The 20,466-nt window shown below is 40.8% G+C and overlaps 1 protein-coding gene across 1 annotated transcript in view; it reads left to right on the forward strand.

Moving 5' to 3' along the window:
- Positions 1–4,744: 4,744 nt before the first annotated feature.
- wscd2 (WSC domain containing 2) overlaps positions 4,745–20,466 on the forward strand; it is a 41,963-nt gene continuing 26,241 nt past the window's right edge. Inside the window, exon 1 of the mRNA XM_084056302.1 lies at positions 4,745–5,249. The gene's annotated coding sequence lies outside the window, so the exon portion shown is untranslated. The remainder of the gene's footprint in view (positions 5,250–20,466) is intronic.

The raw sequence follows: 20,466 nt of genomic DNA on the forward strand, positions 1-20,466 counted from the left end.
TTTCCGAAATGTAAATGAAAATTTCGAAAATGTTCTGAAATAATAATAATAAAAATAGAAAGAAAATTGAAAAAGGGGATATTTACCCGCGAACCACAAATGGGTCCCGCCCCATAGTTTGGGAAACAATGGTATAATGTACTAATTCCCAGACTACTATGACACTACATCCTAAGCCCTGTGATCCGTACAGTTTTACACAACCATTAGAAAAGGGCATGCAGCTAAGCACATAGCTCCACTAGGCCAGGTGGCTTACCCAGTCCTGTAAAATGTGACACTGGCACTGATGATGTGCGGCATGGCATCAACCCAAAAAGCATGTTGTTGGACGCATGCACTTATATAGTAAACATTGTGTGGTTAAAATGATTGGGTATACCTCACTGACATGTATAATTGCTTTCTAAGACCATGCCTATCTTAACTCAATGTGGCGTTTATAGACCGTGGACTGTTTTGTAACTTCATTTTATTGGAGATTTTATGTTGTGTATTCGTTTTTTGTTGTTGTCTTCTTTGTGTGTGTGTTGTTTGTTTGTTTTTGTTTTTGCTGTTGTTTATTAGCCTGGTTCCAGACCATAGAGCCTGCCCACTCTCTGAGCAGACTGCCCCTCTTGGGGTGCGTTCGGAAATGCGCACCGGGAGCACACTAGGCCAATTAGACAATCAGGCTAGTTGTTTATACCTTATTCAATTTATCTTTTTTCTTACTCTTAATATTTGTTTATCCTGTTACCCACTAATTTTCTTGACTGTTTTGAGATACCTTGTTTATTTGCTTCAGTACATGCCTATATGACCTGTGAGAATGTAAAAGAAATCTAATTCAATAAACAGAACGTTAAACTAATGATTGATTGGGTATGTCAGAATTGCATTCATTACACTCTGTACAGGCTTAGGCTTATGTGTTTATAATGTTTTTAGATTAGGTGTTAAAACACCATAAAACACCCTTGTCTTATAGCAGTATTGTTTGAGTAACAGAACTCAAAGAGTTATAGAGTGACAGAATAAATGCATCCGTTTGTCGTAGCAGTAGCCTATTGGATGGCAGAAATTATATTATTGCATCTAACAATGTTACATAATGTTCTTCATAGCATGAGAGTGTTACAGATCTGCAAGAATGCACAGAGGCTGTGCAGGTTTTATAAACAAAATGCATAGATGGCATGACTGTGATTAAAATCACAAGACACATGCTACATCAGCAACCCTGGCAGACAGGGGAGGTCCGCTCACTGCTAAGGATTGTAGATGCTGCTTTTAGAGCTGGTGACTCTGCAGCATACAGAATGGTAAGAAACAACCTGAGAAGAGGCATCAGAAAGGCAAAAAGGCTGTATTAGCAAAAGCCAATGAGACACTTTAATGACAACAAGGAAACACTGCGTTTGTGGCAGTGACAGGCCATAAGCCCACTGGGTAGACAATCAACAACGACTGGACCAGGTGTTGTTCTAAAGACTGTGCTGATGGATGTCTTCACAGACATTTTTAACATTTTCCTCAGCCAAGCCAAAGTGCCTATAACTGCTGGAAGAGCAACACCATCATACCGGTGCCCAAGAAGCTGCAAAACCTACCTGCACCGCACAAACAACTTCTGCCCAGTAACCCTCACTCCAATATCCATGAAATGCTTTGAGCAGCTTGTCATGCTACATAAAGACAGGCCTCACTGCGCAGCTAGATCCCTAACAGTTTGCATATATAGAGTAAACCGTTCTATGAAAGATGCTGTTGCCAACATGCTCCAGCTGACCCTGTCCCATCTGGAAAAAAAGAACACCTATGCCAGGATCCTGTTCATTGACTTAAGCTCTGCTTTCAACATGATTATACCACAGCAGCTGGTGGAGAAGCTGAGGCTGGATGTGGACACTGTCACCGGCAATTGGATCTTGGATTCCCGACACAGACGGCAAACTGTCAGAGTTGGCAGCAACGCGTCAAAATCCACTCTGATGAGCACACAATCGCCTGAGGGCTGTGCACTTAATATTGTACCTTAACTGCTCTATTAAATTGAACAGTAATCACATCATAAAGTTTGCAGATGACACTACAGTAGTAGGCCTCATCAGAAGATGAGTCTGCTTACAGAATGGTGGAGCAGCTGATAGTCTGGTGTAAAAAACACAATCTATCTCACCCTCAATAGTGACAAAAACAAGGAAATGATTGTCAACTTTAGAAGGGCCTGCTATCATCAGCCATCAATGGTCCTGTCATGGAGAGGGTATAGCACCAAGTTCCTGGGGATGTTGCTGACTGATGAACAGACCTTCAAAAGCACCACACTACCACTTCCTCAATCACTTCCTGGTTTGGCAACAGCAAAGCGGATGAAAGACACCAAATAAACAGGATAGCTGAAAATATCACTGGTGCCTTGCGACATATTGTACCACAAAGTAGCCTCTTCAGAGCTTCCAGCATCATCAGTGATCCCTCTAGCCTGGTAAACCATCCCGTTCACGGAATTCTATTTCATTTTCATTCAGCCTGGTAAACCCCAGTCGCGGAACTCAATTTCATTTTGAAAATGAAATTGAAATTGAAAATGAAAATGAAATTGAAATTGAAATTGAAATTGAAATTGAAATTGAAAATGAAATTGAATTCCGCGACTGGGGCGGTTTACCAGGCTATGATCCGTCCCATCCATACAGCCTGCTTACCACAAGCAGTTTGGCAAAAGATACATAACATACAGGATAATCCACATAAAAAACTCGAGGCTATACTGAACAACTTTCCTCCTGGCAGTTAGGCTTTTAAATGACCAAAGTTGTAAGATCCCACAGGTTTTCTTTTAGTGCCTATGGTTGCATAGCCGAGGCTATATTCATTTGACTTTCAAATCAAATCAAATCAAATCAAATCAAACTTTATTTATATAGCACATTTACAACAATCGAAACTGAACCAAAGTGCTGTACATGGTGAGACACAAGAAACATCAAAACAAGAAAGTATGCAAGTGTAACAACAACAAAGTCACAGATCACATACAACAAGAGATCAAGACATGAACTTAGATATGATTGAAAGCTAAGGAATAAAAGTGTGTTTTAAGAAGGGATTTAAAAGCCTCAATAGAATTGGCACTTTTAATATAGAAGGGCAAGCTGTTCAAGCTGTTTTCAGCATCAGCACTATCATTAGTTATGTGTAAATTAAATGCCTTTGATTGTCTATTCGTTTGTTTGTTTAGACATTATCTTTGCTATTGATAGTTAGGGAAAGTTAGCCTCATTTTTGACCAATCTGCAAAATAATCAATAGCTTTATTCACAAATGTGTTCATAAAGTAATGTCTACTAACACCTCTACATTATTTGCTAATTAGCTAATAATTAGCTAATTATGCAAATTATGCAAACTAAATAAGACAATTAGATATCTTTATTTGACTCTCTAAGAACCACAAGATTCAAAATATACCACTCAACAAAGATAAATAAGTGACAATTACGGCCACCACAATTGGATGGATAGGCCATCTGAAAAGTAGATGTGGCCGATTGTATATGGCCAGGAGTAATTTTTGCTAAAAACTAATGGTTGGAAAGGATTCAGAACCCCCCAAACCCATAATTAGACATCCCACAAGTTCATATTAACCAGTAAAAATAAAAAAGTCCAGTTGTTTGCCCTCCAGGTACCTCAACTTTGATTGGCTCCAACAAAGTTTCCCATGGGAGTTTGGTTGGAACAAATTGAGAGGTGTTAGTAGATACTTATATGAACACTTGTGTGAAGAAAGCTATTGGTAAGCATTTATTTTGCAGTTTGGTCAAACATTTTGCTAACTTTCCCTAACTATGAAGCTAATGACCATTTTATTTAGTAGCTATATTCATGAGTTTTGATCTGGGTTGTTAGCTGTAATGCCCTCTGACCTGGCAGACTGTAGGTTATAGCACCAATACATTGTCTTTGCACTAAAATTGTCTCCATTAGCCTGAGCCAGCATTTATCCATGCAAGCACAACCATGGAAAGACTGCATTTTATGAAGAGTTCTTAATAAAAACCGTTGAGGGGAAGTTTTCACATTTTACATCCTGCAAAACGTCTGGTTCGCGATCAAGCGGCATCTGATTGCAGGCTAGGGGCTAGGGCTACTTGACTTCAAAATCACAACCGTGGGAATACTTTACCATTCAAACATCAGTGGCCAAGGCAGGCCCACATGGGGATGCCGTGCCGTCACTGCGCCTTTTTCCGAGCGTCTGCTGTGTCTCTTTAAACCATTGTTGCCAGGTTCTGCGAGAGAATTAAGCAACCAGGTGTTTGAAAAGAGGCTACAGCTATTAGAAAATTAAATAGCCGATCTGCTATTTTCGAAAAAAAGAAAAAAAAAATATCTTGGAGAGAAAAAAAATAGGTGAAACATTTGAACAACACACATTTTTAACAACACAAATCTTGAATGGGGGGGGGTCCCTATCTGGCACACACTATTGTCAAATGGGGGGATCTGTGTCTACTGACAATTAATTTGGGGGTCCTTGACATGGAGGTTTAAACAACATAAGGAAACAAGCCCAAATAAGCAACTACTCTTTAGAAACAAGCCCAAAAAAAAAACACAACCACCGATATTGTTAAGCAACTTTACAGAAAAAAATGCCCGAAATCGCTTATACTAAGTGGACATGGCAACACTACTTTAAACGCAGGCAGTGCTGTTCTGTGTGCGCGCGGTGCATATCCGCAGGATTTGACAGACGCTTTTTGGGAACGAGAGAAAAGACAGGTCGACTCACGGCAACGACACGCTGCCTGCTGCATCAAATCGGACAGTCGACTGCGACTCTGACCTAAATAGATTAACGGGGCGTTTTAAAGCCTGGGAGGACATGTGTAATTGTGGTGTGGAATTTTGTCATCTGCATTGCTCCCTGTTTACCTATTGGAGCGTGTAGTGGTATCTGCGCTACAGCGGGTTATTAAATAGAACTGGGGTTCATTATGGAATTGATAAACTCTTCAAGCAAACTGTTTTAAATCCGGTTAACCAGCAGTGATCCTGCATAATCAACCCCACAAAAGGCAATAACCGACAACAGTTTTTCGACGGTTTGTTGTGCCGTGAAGATTTAAGACATGTTTGTGAGCTGATGATGACCATCAATATCTGAGTTGCATTTTGTGAATTTGGAACCATCAAATCATCATCTGCTGAATCGGATTGTAAGGCTCGTGTTGACCGTTGGTTCTCTACAAGTTAAGGTATTGTCCACATATACCAAATGTTATATTGTCTTTTTAAGAGATGCACTTATCCAACTGTTAATGTACGACAATCACAGCTAGGATATAGCTTATTAGGCTGAAATTAGGTAAGGCTACTCAACTGAATAAAACGAAACGAAGATAGCCGGCTATTTATTTTTTGTGGTTGGTTACTGGAAAGGGTTCTATTTCTTAGTTGGATGACATTATTCATTCGGAGTGTTTGTATCAGTATGTTTGTGTAATCATTATGGTGCCACTCGAACCTCACTAAATTGACACTGCTATTGCTTGCTTGAGTAGAATGGTAAGGTTGCTGGTTGAGAATCAGTAGGCTTCACTCACCAGGCTCACCAAAGTGAGAAGCTTCCTTCACAAACCAGCACTGCCAAGAAGCTCAGTAAACAGGCAGAATTAACGTGTATTTCTCGATCTGTTTTTCTTACCTTTCACACATTTTATATAGCTTCAACTCTGTAATATCCCCAGATAGGCCTAGGCTAAACTATATTGCCTATAGTATGTGAGAATAATTCACTGGGATGATTTCCAATCACGGATATTCATTATTGTATGATGCATGGTAACCCATGCATGAATTTTTCAGAACATGTTAGTCTGCAGCTTTCAGCCAAGAAAATATCACCAACTGCTTTCGGTTGAAAAATAACCAACTGCCTATCTCATCAGCTCATCAGAACTTTATTGAACTGACTACCATATGGAACCCATCAGCATCCAAGCAGCATGTTCCCCTGAGCACAGTATTGAGCCAACTGGTCCATGTTGAGGGTTTAAAACTGCATTGGCGGAACATAAGGCTGAATAGATCATTAACCAAATTCATGGTTGATGTGCTGGACTTATATGCTGGTGTTGCAGCAAGTAGAACTCTTGGTTAAAAGAGCACTTAGGGTCCTGCAGCCTTTCACCCAAGCCATGGATAACTAATAGATAAAAGTGTGGGGCTCCCCTGCTTCAAACACTGTAAATACTTGGTAGGCCTTGTGTATATTATATCAAGTATCTGGCAGTAAATACATGACACATCTGGATTCTTACATTCGTTTTAAGCGGTGCCAGCCGTGTGCTGGCCGTGAAATGACTACCACAAGGTGGGAACAGACTTCAGACATATACTGTATGCCTGTCATTGTGGCAAGAAGTTACACATTCATCTGTGTATGTGATAATTTCCCCTTTGGACACACAAACATGTGCAAAAGCTGTCTTTCCTGATATGCAGCGTTTTCTAATATGTCCTGTGTTATTTAATTATGTATGCCTTTACTATAAGTGAGCATCAAAGTACAGTCTTAGGAATCTATTTTTGATGATGCTCCATATGGTGTGTGCTTTTTCTGCGAAGCATGCCACTGAATTGTAAGACAAAAGTTATTGTTTTCCTTCTAAATTTGATGTGGAATTGAGACGAGATTATCAAAGACAGACTTAGCTCTTAGTAGGCTGGGAGTCTTAAAAGTGCCTCAGATATGAAGTCGCTTGTGGTGCTATTGGCCGACCAAGCAGCACACTGAGAAGGCTTTGAGTTCCTTCAGAGCTTATGTGCCTTCCTTATCTCTTCATCCTCTTGGCGACCTCACAGTGACACGTCATGGATCATAATCAATGGCCACAGGCTTCGAAGACTTAAAGCTTATTTTCTTGTGGTGGTCATTGCTGTGAAATGACACCAGAATAGTGCTGGCTGGCTGTATGCATATGTAATGGTGTACTTTCTTGTGATATATCATCATCAAGAAAGGATGCCAAGATCCTCATTAGGAGCTGGTATAAAAATAGCAAGGCTATAAAAACTGAGCTGACGTGGGCAGTGAGGTGTTGGAACTGTAAAATGTCTCCTTACTTTTTTACCCAGGTACTGTTTGTCAGTTATCACAATCTCTGCAGTATTCATCGAGTTGTGAAACAGAGCATGGGATTTTAGGCATTCACCTCCGCTCTTTCCTTGAAGGACTTTTTGATACAGGATAATTGTCAAGAATCCTGCATGCATATCTCTGGCAGGTTTTCTGCTTATACCAGGATTTACCTTGACACTCTGATAATCACTGCAGTAGTGCAATATTGTATGCCATTATAACTGCATACATTTCCTGTTCTACCCTGGATTTGAACCCAACAGGTCTCCTGTGCAAGTGCTGCAATCTTTGCCGCTGAGCCAATAGAGCCTGCCTGCTTGCTCTGGGGAGAAATTGAATTGCCACTTTTGTACCCATATATGGAGATCTCGATTCTCCGTATCTGTCCATCTACCGGTTTGCCTTTTATGCCCATATATGTAGATCTCTGTATCTGTTCGCCCTTGGCCCCTTTATGCACATATTGAGATCCTTGATGTCATCGGTACAGTATATGCCCATAGGTGGGCATATACAGGGTTAAGTCTGAGTCTTAGTGACGGAGAATTTACAAAGGCAACTACAAACAATGGCCAACCGCAAAACACATGTTCAACCTTACGGGTCTGTTGCTAGAATTAGCTAAATTGCAGTTGAGAATGGGATCAGGTAATCCAGTGCATTCAGTGACATTTACATATATTTGAGATCAAACCTGATGCTGATCAGTGAAAGAGAGTTGACTGGAGTACACCATTGTGTGTGGCCTGTAGTTCAATGGAAATTGGCTGGAAATGTTCTTTTAATATTTGGAAGATCACGTAAAGATGTATTTGCTTAACAGCCAGGAACTATGCATCTGACATGAAAATGCACTCATTTCAGTCATAAAATCTATCAACAACAACTGCTGTGACTGAGACCATTGTGATGAGTGCATCTCTCCATGGGAGATGGGATGCAGATTTTTAACTACAGGAATTATAGCAAAACATAAGAGTTTCAAGAGAAAGTGCTACTGTGCTTACTTATGGAAAGGGCAAAAGAAAATCAAGTTTTTACAATATGAGCGCTTTAACCGTGTCCACACTGACACTGGTAAAAATAAGACCAGACATAATCTGATCTCTATGACAGTGCTTAAAGCATTTCCCTATCCTTCCTGATTGAATTCCTCAGCCATCAGTTGCAGCTACAGACACTCCTATTACAGCTGATCATCAAATTCAGTAGGTGTATAATAGCACATCCTGTGCCAGCCAGCCCAGCCTGTACATGAAGATGCTGCTCCTTACACCCAATTGGACCAAAGCGGTTTGAACTGACATACAGTGCCATCCTTAGAGCCCTGCAATCTCACCAGTGGAGATAGAAATGGTTCACAAAGAAAAGAAAAGAAAAGAAAAGAAAAGAAACGACACAGAGGACCCGAGGGTGTGATGCGCCGAGTGGGAAGTTGGTCGGATCAGCGATCTCCCAAAAATATTGATTAAAACCACAAATCCCCATATATATTGTAGTACGCTGATGTCCTCAATAGGACGCCATAGACTGGCCTCGACGGCGACGCCATATTTGGGAATGCCTGACACAGAACTCCATATCCTTTATTAAAATTGTCTAATGGGCAAGCAGGCGGGCCCTATGACTCAGACATAACCATATATAGAGGCTGGCCGGCAGACCACCCAGTCACTATGACTCAGACATAACATAACCATACACGGGGACTACAACATTTACGCCCACAATTGAGACAGTGCCCCCACGCAAGGTCTGTTAGAACGATGTACTGCAGCTGTTAATGCAATCCCTATATGAGAGACATCGTAAAATACCGTAATTTCACTGGTTGACTACTGAGGCTGTAGCAATTTTTAGCGGCTCCTGCTCTATACCTGACTTTGTCCGTGTGCGTACGTCAACATTCTGATTGGTCAGGTGCGTCAACAAAGTGATTGGTCAAGCTTCACGTGACACGTGGCTATAAACACATTATAAACACATATCGATGACAAAATGTATCAAAGGCGCCGCTACCTTCACACAGGGTGTGATTTTTTTTTTGTGTTCTAAAAAAGTGTCCCATTTGTTTGATTTGTCCTTTTAATGTGACATACTGTACACTGCCATCTCAATATGCAACCCACAATTTACTATAATATACTCATCAGTGTGTCAAAAGTTCTAGCTTCTGAAATCTAAAGTTTAAGTGGTCCCATGGTATATACTTCACGGACACATCCCTTGAGGTTTTCAATACCCAGCTACGTTTGTGTCGCTCACGTATCATTTTTATAGGCTATTTAATTTGGACAATTATCCAAACAGCATCTTGCAAGACTATTTGTATGTTAATACTATCCTGGAGAATTCACTAAGTAGTTGAAAATGTCGGGTTATTTCCCCAACTTACATTCAGGCAAGTTAGTACAACAGCAGTAAACCAACACGTTTTAATTTTTCATGTACCGTCGGAGCTCAGCGATTGGTAGAAAATTAATATAAGCCTACGAGATGTTCAAAATATAGACATGAACAAAGTCAGTCGGCGCTCGTAAAGACAGTGATGTCACTGAAATGCACTACATGTCTGTCTGCTATCTCCCCTCTGCTGTGTTAACATTATGTTATGGGTAACCCATTAAAGTGGCAAATTAAATGTGAAACACATCAACTATTAAGAAAACAAGAAGATATGTTGATATTAAAGACACTCTATACATTTGGAAACATATTTTTATTCAACTCTATATCGTCTCCAGTTCATGTAGGATCATTTTGAAAGTATTCCTCTCATAGGAATTGCATTGACAGCTGCAGTACATCGTTCTAATGGACCTCGCGTGGCACTGTCTCAATTGTGGCCGTGAATTTTGTTGTCCCTGTGTGTCTCTATGTATATATAATCCGGCCCACGGTGCTCACGGAGCACTCAGAATCCACATCACACAAAATATTTGAAAACCGCAAAAAAAATATATAATTATAGTATATAATGTAATTAAATATTTTGTTCACACAGAAACAAATGTTTTATGGTCATTATTCACCAGGAGCCTGGATGGCTTGGTTCCAGGTTTTAAATAACTTATATAAATATTTCTGGAAATCTCTATGGGAAAAATGGATGTTTTTTCTATCTGTGGCACCACAAAATGGCCACCACCCAGGCCTGGAATTTCGTCAATTTAGGGGCAAGGCCACTTGGCCTTTGGTGTTGTCCATATTGTGAGGGCACAATGGCCAAATGGTAGGGCAGGAAGGCCATCAAATAGAACAAGATTTTAGTCCATTAAAATAATTCATTGAATTTAAGGATTTAAGGATTTTAAATATGTAGACTATCTGCAGTGAAATAAATAAATAATGGTGTTTACAATCTGATCCATGCTCAGCCCTGCACCAATCAGAGTCACTGGATGGGTTTAAAGATGGGGACTCAGGGGAGTTAAGAATAAAGAATCTCAACAAAAGACACTGGTGTCTACATGACAAGAAAGAGACACTGGTGTCTACATATTGACAAGAAAGAGACGGAGGAGAAAGTGGTACAGTCAGGGGCACAAAGCCAAACTGAGAGGCAATGACGGCCATGGCCTTCGTGTCCTCCCTGAAATTCCTGCCCTTCCACCACTGCTATGCTCGTCGACATGTAGATCGCGACCAACCGGTTGGTTACCACTTGACTAGGGAGACCGTCTCCAACCACTGCAAATGTGATAGTTACCTGTATAACATACTCTACAGATTGTTTAAAATAATGTTTTATTTGTATTCATTAAAAGAAGTCCCGGATTGTAGCTTTAACCATAATCAGTGAAATAGCCCTAAATATGTGAGTGCTTTTGTTTTTCACTCATAAACTTGGTCGTTATTTAATACAGGCCTGAATTTCAACAGCCACATTATGAAGTCTGCCTACTATTAGACCTAAAATACTTATGTCTCAGCAGCATTTGTCCATGCATTCATCTTCAGTAGACTCGACCAGCGGTGGCTTCCTAAAATGTGTACTTTGATAATGTGTTTCTTTTGCAATTTGTCCTAATGTTTTGTGTAAAGCATTTTGAATTGCCGCCTTGTTGAAAAAAGGTGTACAAATAAACTTGCCTTGATAAAAAAAATATTTAGCTAAAATTGTGTTCCCAAATTGCATTTGTTAAATTTACCAGCAGTCTTATCACTAGTGTTATGATGATACACTGTGTTCTATAGTGGGACAAGGACAGTCAAGGTCCCAGGTGTGGCATCAGTTCTGGTTTCTCTCAGTCTTGCCAGTTCTGAACTTCCAAATGTATGTATAGAGAGTATGACTCTCACTCTCAGACCAATGTGAATGGTAAATGTCCAACACTAACAGCTCTGGGGAGTCAGAGGGCTAGCCATGGTGGATATGAATGGGTGGGTCTATGTATGTGTGTGTGAAGGACAGAGTATAATGGCACCACAGATGTAAAAGTATAGATCACTCATACTGCGTGTTGACAGCCACCTACTTTGCTGGGCGACCCGATGACGCTTAAATATGGATGCCATAACCAATGCATCTTCATATCGAACAAACACATCACAGAGTTTGTGTTTGACACAGAAGCACAGCACTGTGAATATCCATTCAAAAACTACATATATTTATAAGAATGGCACATTCTCTATGATCTATGGTTGCATTTGTGATAGGGTAGCTACAATTTGCACATCACAACTGTAATTGTTCATCTTGAAATGCAGACCTGTTTGCTTGTTCTTTCTTGAAGTCAATCTCAGCTGCTCAATGAGGCCTCTGTTTGTGCTAAGTGGCTGGGCTCTTGTTTTCTGTACCTGGTTTAGCAATGGGGCGCCACAGGGCAACTCCCATCCCTTTAAATAGAGACTTTTAGTTTACTGGCTCCGCTTTCACTAAATTGGTGGATAAAGAACATCGTTACTGGCGCCAGTGTGTTGCTCGGAGAGTTATTTAACTTTGGCCAATGTTTGCCCTCAAACCAAAGGCCCATAGATGTTTTACCCACAATTTAAAAAGCCCAGTCATTTTAGTTGAATTATAGCACATTCTGCAAATTAATTCCCCCATTAAAGTGATTAGTAATAGCTTCATAGGCTGATGAACACTGGAGCATGAGGGAAAAAGATACATATTATTTGATGAGTATTTTGTCTTCTGATATTTTGTGCTCTATGAATATATATTCTATTTTCCCTCGGACGAGCCCTCCAGCAGTGTTTCCAGTCATCTCAATCCTCTAGCTAGCTTGCCAGTACATTCCGCCCAAGCGTCTTTCTTTAGTATGTCCCAATTCGTTGCTGCGAGATGCCCTCATGATTGATGCCTGTGTGTTGGCTTCCACAGCACAAGTTTGCTTACTGGGAGCTCCTGGTGTCTGTGGCAATGACTGACTAGCCTCATTCATGTGGATGCTATGTTCTCACTCACCTTTGTTAACCCCCCATACAGATGCTTGTTGGTGACGTACTCGTTCTGCTAGATGTGTAGTACTGCATGCAGCATTCTAATGTAGCATGCATCCAGGGACTTCTGCAGGGCAGGCTTCAGGGTCCAGCATTCACAGCTTTTTAGTTGAATACTGTGAGGATGGCCGCCTTAGTGTAACGGCCGTTGGAGCATACGCCTTTCATGCGGAAGGTCGTGGGTTTGAACCCTGCCTGGGGTCGATGTCAGCAAGGGCATGCAGTCACAACAGGTTCCTAACGCCAAATCAAATGGGTTCAGATTTGAGCCTGCAGGAGTCGCTTCTGAAGCCTGTCCTGACGTAAAAACAGATGATGACTGTGTGGACATCTACTGATGTAAATGATATTGGCTTGAACACAGAATAATGACCAAAAGAATCGTATTTTCTTTGTCATCGGGCATGCAGTTATTTTTTCAAGGTTTCTGTAGGTTTGTGAATTTGACATTATAGTCATATCAACATGATGTCCCATAGTGATATCCTAGTTTTTAGATAATGTTATTGTGATATGACTATATACATTATATAGATTGTACTATGAAGAAGATTTGGAAGGCAAGAGTTTTCGATAAGCCCTGTTCCCAGTACAGCAGGATTCTTGGTATGATAAAGGCAGTGCAAGTGGAGCCCCCTTGGGGTCTGTCATGGTTCAGATCTCCCTCATGCTTACTGGGCCCTAATGAGGCTGTCACAAATTTGTCAATTTGCAGTGACATGAAGTACAAAATCGAGATGCATCCCAGACTGTTCCATCACATTCTCCTCATATTGCAGTATCACCACCCAGTAACTGGATATTCACGAGTTAAATGACTAAACTACACTTGGATATGCCCTACTGGGAGTAAGTCATTAAAGCATAAATGTACGACATTCCCATGACAATTTTGTGCTCTATAATTATGCCTACTGGGATTTCATCAGAAAGATGTGAAGCAGTAGCCAAGCACTGTCTATTTATATAACACTCCTTTATCTGTCCATTATTACACATAGACCTACATGTTCTTACTGTAATCTCCAGCTATGGAAGCATCAAATTGGCTGAGTTTAAGTCTGGTTAAGACTGTGATAGGGGCCCCGCTTCACAAAAGCTAATAGTCTCCATCTGTCAGTGAATGTCCAGGTTGGCAGATATGTTTGGTGGCGATCGTAGCACGCTCGCTTGGTCAGCCACAAGTCTTGTCTCTATGGCACGTCAACATTCATCCTTTGTCGGTGACTGCGCATGTGTCTTAGCTGGGTTACATGCCTGCAGGGGGGGATACAATGACTCAGCTCCAGATCCTTTGCAGTGCTTCACTGACTCCTGGTTCAAGCGTCCCCTTGTCTGCCAATCACAGCAACTTACATGAGGCCTTGCTTGCTGCAAGGTTAGACTGAGGCCAAAACACCGGTGGCATTCTCTGCTGTGTAAGCTTCTCTATGCAGCATTAGTCATGGGGAAACACAGCCTTGGGCTGGTTGCAAGGATTATAGTGGTGGTGGAAAAGGATCTGTGTCTTCCGATGCTTTAATCAGGCTTCAGACTCTAAGTGCCTAATCTGTGTTTTAAGTTTAAATAAGTAAGTTCCGTTAAATTCCATTTAATGGAACCATGTCCTGCTGGACAGAAGTGCATTATAATCTGCAGGGAGAAGGATGATTGAGAGCATGAATTCAACACTGTACTGTACACAGTCACTCTAAATCTCTCTTTCTTTGTCCTTGTCTGTTTGCATCTTTACACGCACGCACACACGCACATACACGTGCACACACACACAGATACACGCACGCACGCGCGCACACACATTCTCTCTGGTCTCCCACGGGTTGCTAAAGCAGGACAAGAATACTGTGAGCATGTCTTATTTTATTCATGTACTGTAGGCGAGGCTGCACCACTGAGGCTTGCTCTCTCCAGCAGTCACAGTGTCTGTATACACACAAGATTACCCTCCCTTTTGTAACACACACACACACACACACACACACACACACACACACACACACACACACACACACACACACACACACACACACACACACACACACACACACACACACACACACACACACACACACACACACTTACAACAAGTGCATACATATTATCATATTCCCCAGTGCATGCACATAACCACTCGGCTAATGCAGAAGTGTCCCTTACCCAATTTCCTTTTTGTGTCATGAAAACCAACAGCAACCTTAACAGCCTTAAAAGCCTGCGGTTAAGGCCAAACATATACACACATACCTTTTTCTTCCAGTCAGAGACAAAATAGCCTGTGTGATATTAATTTGATACTGTGTTGTTGAATCGAGTTGTTGATGGACCCAGCACCCTTCTTTTGCAATGTACCGGTTTTTGGGTATTAATATCATATGGAAAAAAGGGAAGGATATATACATCCCCACAGTTTTTTTTAACACAGTGCTGGACCCAAAAATAATCGGAAAAAATGGAATATCCGCACACGATAGGCTGCTCTCCCGTCTTTTTTTAAAATTATTTTAACCAAAAGTGAACAACGTTTCGTATTAATACGTTATCGTATTGATATCAACTACAGGATTCACCATGATGTTTGGAAGGAAATTAAAGGACAGGACAGAGTAGAGGTAGTTGATCATAGACAACAGTGGTATTGAATATATACTCTATGAACAACAAAGTCAGATGCAAATACATAGTTGCAAACCGACTTTTGGTGCTGATAAGACCCCATGCTTCAGTGGCCATTTTGCAAGAGCAGAGTACCCCATCCCTGCCTCCCACTAGTCAAATGGGTGCATCCTGTCAATTGCTCTCAGTTCACTGGTTAACGGGACCAATACCCTGCCTCGCATTTCAGATCATTCTGCATGAAAAGAAAAAAACTCTTGTTATGTAATCTGGTTAACAGGACCAATACCCCGCCTCGCATTTCAGATATGCTGATAGATATACTTCTACAAAGAAAACTATTTATGTCATCTAATAGACGAATGCATTGACCATAGTCTAAAATATGCAAGCCAGTTCTCGATCAAAAGCCGAGCATCACGCCTGCAGGGCAAGGACTTTGTTGCAAAAATTGTGAGAGGTTTGGTGTGCTTGCAGCACTGGGACAACAAATTAAATAAGGTGGCATCAGGTGTATTGCCACTGTAGTTTTTCCACCCTGGAGAATGAGGTGAATCAGCTCAATTCAAGTTGATTGATTGATTGATTTTTTGAGCACAGAATAGCTGTATGTTCTCCTAATCCCTGTTGCTTCTAACTTTGCCTTTGACCGCAATATGCTTTTCCAGGAACATGCTTTTCCAGGATGTATTGTTTGATGTAATCCTATATGGTGCACTGTGGATCGCCCTTTCCCTCGACAATGTGCACAACATGCCGTAATCCTCCCATATTTATTTACATTAAACATAATTATTTTAGCATTTCTGCTTCATTGCTGATTGTGAGAGAGAGACAGGAAATGCCAGGAGAGAGACAGGGGATGACATGCAACAAAGAGTCTTGGGTTGGATTCGAACCGAGGTCAGCTGCAGGAAGGACTACAACTATATTTTTTGTGTGTCTCTCACTCACACACACACACACACACACACACACACACACACACACACACACACACACACACACACACACACACACACACACACACACACACACACACACACACACACACACACACACTCTATATATAAAAATATTGTGTGTGTATATACACACACTGTATGCACTCTTACTAGGTGAGCCTCTCATATCTATTTATTTTAATGTGCTGTAAAACATTAGGCTGTCTAACATACATGTATGCGGTATATGGGATTGTGTTTGAATCAAAATACGTTCAAGTTGTTAGCGTAATTGTGAATGTGCTGTTTCAATGGATCAACATCCAGAGCAACTGTAATAAAGGGCAATACATGCTCCTTCCGATGTCTCCTTCCGATGTCTGAAAAGACCCGTTTCAGACGGGCTTTCCAAACTAGTTTGGAGAGTCAGAAATGTTCTGAGACCACCCATCAGAATTATGAATGACGTCAATTTGTATTTGACTCCTTTTCTGAAAACTTTGGAAGTAGCATGTATTCTGTAGGTCAAGTGCAAGGCCACATTGTGAATGTTACAAGGAAAGGAAGGTTTTGTCCAGGGGAAGTAAAGATTTATGGACACTGCTCTCTTGAGATACAGCTGGCAAGTTTAAGCCTTATCTCTGTGTGTGTGTGTGTGTGTGTGTGTGTGTGTGTGTGTGTGTGTGTGTGTGTGTGTGTGTGTGTGTGTGTGTGTGTGTGTGTGTGTGTGTGTGTGTGTGTGTGTTACTATTATACTATAGTTTACTATTTATGAACATACTATTATACTATAGTTTACTATTTATGAACATTCTATTTGATTACATTTTTTTATATTTCATGTAATGCTGCTGGAATTGTTTTATTTTATTTTATCTTGTTTAGTAAAGCACATTAACCATGTTCAGAAAGCCAATATATCGTTGCTGTCCGGCAGAAACCAGCTAACTCCATTTTTCCGCTTTTGCATTTATTCCCCATAAATCAAGGATCAATGAAAAGTATTAAAAAGGGCTTCTGACAAAACAAAACTATAGCTAACTCCATTGGATCCTCAAACTTTCTGCTAAACCAGCTAAGTCCAAAAAAGGGGGGTGGAGTTAGCTGGTTTTGCTGACTCCAGGCTCCACCCCCTTTTGACCTCCAACCTCATTGTGAGCTTTGAGCTCCATTCAGCTGTTCTTATCAATGATGAACAAAACCTCCTAACTGCACTTTTTGTTTTGTTTTTGTCATTTCCTGAAAAATGAACATTTTGGAGATATGTAATTAAGTAAGCAAATAAATAACCACTAATAAACATTTCAGGAAGAAAAAATGCTATTTTAGTCGACATTTTCAGTGGCAGGTGGACAGTTTTAGGCTAAATAGACCTGAAGGAAAGAAGACGACCATATACAATATTCCATTTTTTAACAGTACAGTATACAGCAGCTCTAGGTCATAAATACTTTAGTGATTTACCCATACAGGTGAGTGGTCTGTAAATTATTAATTGGAGTGGTTCAAAAATACATTCTATACACACCATCAAGGAATCCTTGTATAATTATGGTAAACAGTCACTATTTGACAAAGTTAAGCATTGTTCTCTAGTGTGTAACTGTTTAGTTTCCTGTTTGTCCAAGATGGAAAAACAAAGTAGGTTCCTCTCAGTTAATAAATAACTGCATTTCTGAGTTGCTAACGTGTTAGTGTTTCTACACTTTTCAGTGCGTAGTGGTTCCACAGTTCAATCATGTGCTGCTGAAAATTGCTTTAATTTCTGAGCAATCCATTGTGAAGGGAGGCATTTCCTATTTCCCTCCTTGTCTCTTCTTTTTCATTGACTACACACTTGCTATAGCCCTCTACAATCCCGACTAAAAGCAGAGAACACTGAAATTCAGAGGAGAAATGGGAACTTTCTCTTTTTATTAAGTAGTGCAATGCTCTGTGGTTAGTGGAGGTGGGGGGGAAGAGAGCAGGAAAAACTCTTGAAAAAATACAGATATTCTGTGGGCCCTGAATGAAGATCTTTGTATGGTTGGATAGTGGAGGATCATTCGATCTCCCATTGACAGCCACTCTCCATTCAGCAGAACTGCCGAATAATTACTTCTTTTAGAGAGCCATTAGAGAGGGCCAATTCATTCCATTGTCTCCCAAATGTTCATCTAGATAACCAACCAGGAACTGGAAGCAGTGGCGATTGAGAGTGGGCCTGAAACACACAGCCATGGAATCTGAGCTATTTCTCCTTGTTTTAGGGCTCCATGGTGGCACATACAGTTATGAAAGAGTGCCAGAACTCTCCCTTATTGTCAATGACATTTTTTGTTCTGTGCCTCTCTCAAAGCGTGAAGGTGGAAGGGTTGCCCTTCCGGAATTCTCCCACTCTCCATCCTGCTCTCCCTCCCATGGACACAATTTTAATGCTCTATTCTGTGGAACAAAAAGACTGCTGATTCAGCTTCTGTGGAAATGGTCGGTGCAGCCTCCTGTTTTGAGCCTGCCTAATTGCACGTCTCTGCTCTTGGGTACTTTCTGTAATCAAAGGAAAGCTATTAACATTGTCCTCCCCTTTTCTCCATATCAACCATATGCTGTGGAGATATTCATGCTTACCAGTAAAGAAGTTTTGCTTCATTACAGCACTACGGCTTAACATTACTATGCACTGGTTGAAAGAGAGGATTACAATATTTTGTGTCCTTTTAATTTATGTCTTCTCTTTCAGAATAAAAGGTCACCAGTGTGCTTAATGGACCATTGAGTATTATAAGGATTACAATGAGATTTTTCTCTGCCACTCTGGGCTTAATATTTAATCTTTATACAGTGTGCCTAAAACCTCTTCCTCTGATTGGACTATTCTAGTGTCCCATTGCCAAATGCATGGTCATTTGTAATTAACCTTAGGCCTTTGAAAAGTTTAAATGGTGGTGCCAATGAAAGCATTTGCTTCTTGGCAACATTAGTCAGTCCACACTCATATCTCTCATGAAGAATGAAAGAAAGTTATTTAAGTGGAAAGTTTTCATCAACCTAAATTAATCAAAGATAAAGCAAATACCCACCCCAGAGCCAAACGCCAGCTAATACACGTAAGGTTTTCAGTAACCAGCTTTTGAAGTCTGCTTGCTACAGTCTTTTTTTTTTTTAGCCCACAATTTTGTAACCCATTTTTTTCACCCAGTGCCAATTATCTAAGTAATCCTGGGCGCTACACTCCCTCTGCAGGCCTAGGGAGAGCTTAGAGCCGAGCTCATGCCTCCTTCAATGCATGAGAGCTAGCAAGCCGCTTCTTATCACCTGAAAGGGGGGAGGTTCCCTGGTTAGACGTAGCGCGTGGAAGGAACACGTTATTCCAACCAGTTCCTTTCCCATCAAGCGCCCTGGCTGACCAGGGGGAGGCAGTATAGAGACTAGGATTACTGCATGTTTTTGTGAGGGTACCTACCCTAGGAGACACGGGGAGAACATGCGAACTCCTTGATTAAATTCAATTTTAAATAATTACAGTGGTGTTCCATCAAGAAGATTGTAGATGTCTTCGAACTTCTAGGAGAAGGTGAAGTTTGTCCATATACTTTTTGATACTTTTTTTCTACCTAAAAGTGGCAGGGCCATGTTGACATGCAGGCGGGCTTGGTGTCAGTGTATAGTGTGTGTATAGTTTACAGTAGGTATAGGGGCCTATACAGTATGTACAGCATACAGTATGTAATTGTCCCAGAATCCTTGCCTCATCAATTACTGATTGGTCCAGAATTCCACAACAGATTTGATGGACTTTTTATGTAATGTAATTACTGCAGAAACTATTATGTAGAACATTGTAATAGAACTAGTATTGAATTATAATAGAACTAGAAAAAGTGCTCCTCGGAGCACAGGTCAGGTACGTTATTGTGGCCTCCTGGTGGCGCTATAATAGGCCAATGTGAAAAGGGTGCCATTTCTTCTTAGGCCTTTCACGGCAATCGGAATATAGAATAATAATTGTTTGTGGACAGATACTGTTTGTGGACAGATGCTGTTTAAAGGGATTGTTCACCCCAAAATGACTTTTTTCTATCCATTAGTCACCCCATGGAGACTTGAATTCATGGATATTTTTTTTGCTTTTTTCGCATTCCTATGCCAATAATTTAATAACTCAGCAGCGGTTCCGGTAGGAACCGCTGCCTACCGGTCCGCTGGTTATCAAAGTAAGTGGCTTAGGAATGCGACAAAAACAAAAAAAATATCCATGAATTCAAGTCTCCATGGGGTGACTAATCGATAGAAAAAAAGTATTTTTTTGGGGTGAACTATCCCTTTAAGCTTCAGAGGACCTGC

This window comes from Gymnoscopelus microlampas (assembly GCF_963454915.1).
Source record: "Gymnoscopelus microlampas genome assembly, chromosome: 4".
In the NCBI taxonomy this organism is placed as follows: Eukaryota; Metazoa; Chordata; class Actinopteri; order Myctophiformes; family Myctophidae; genus Gymnoscopelus; species Gymnoscopelus microlampas.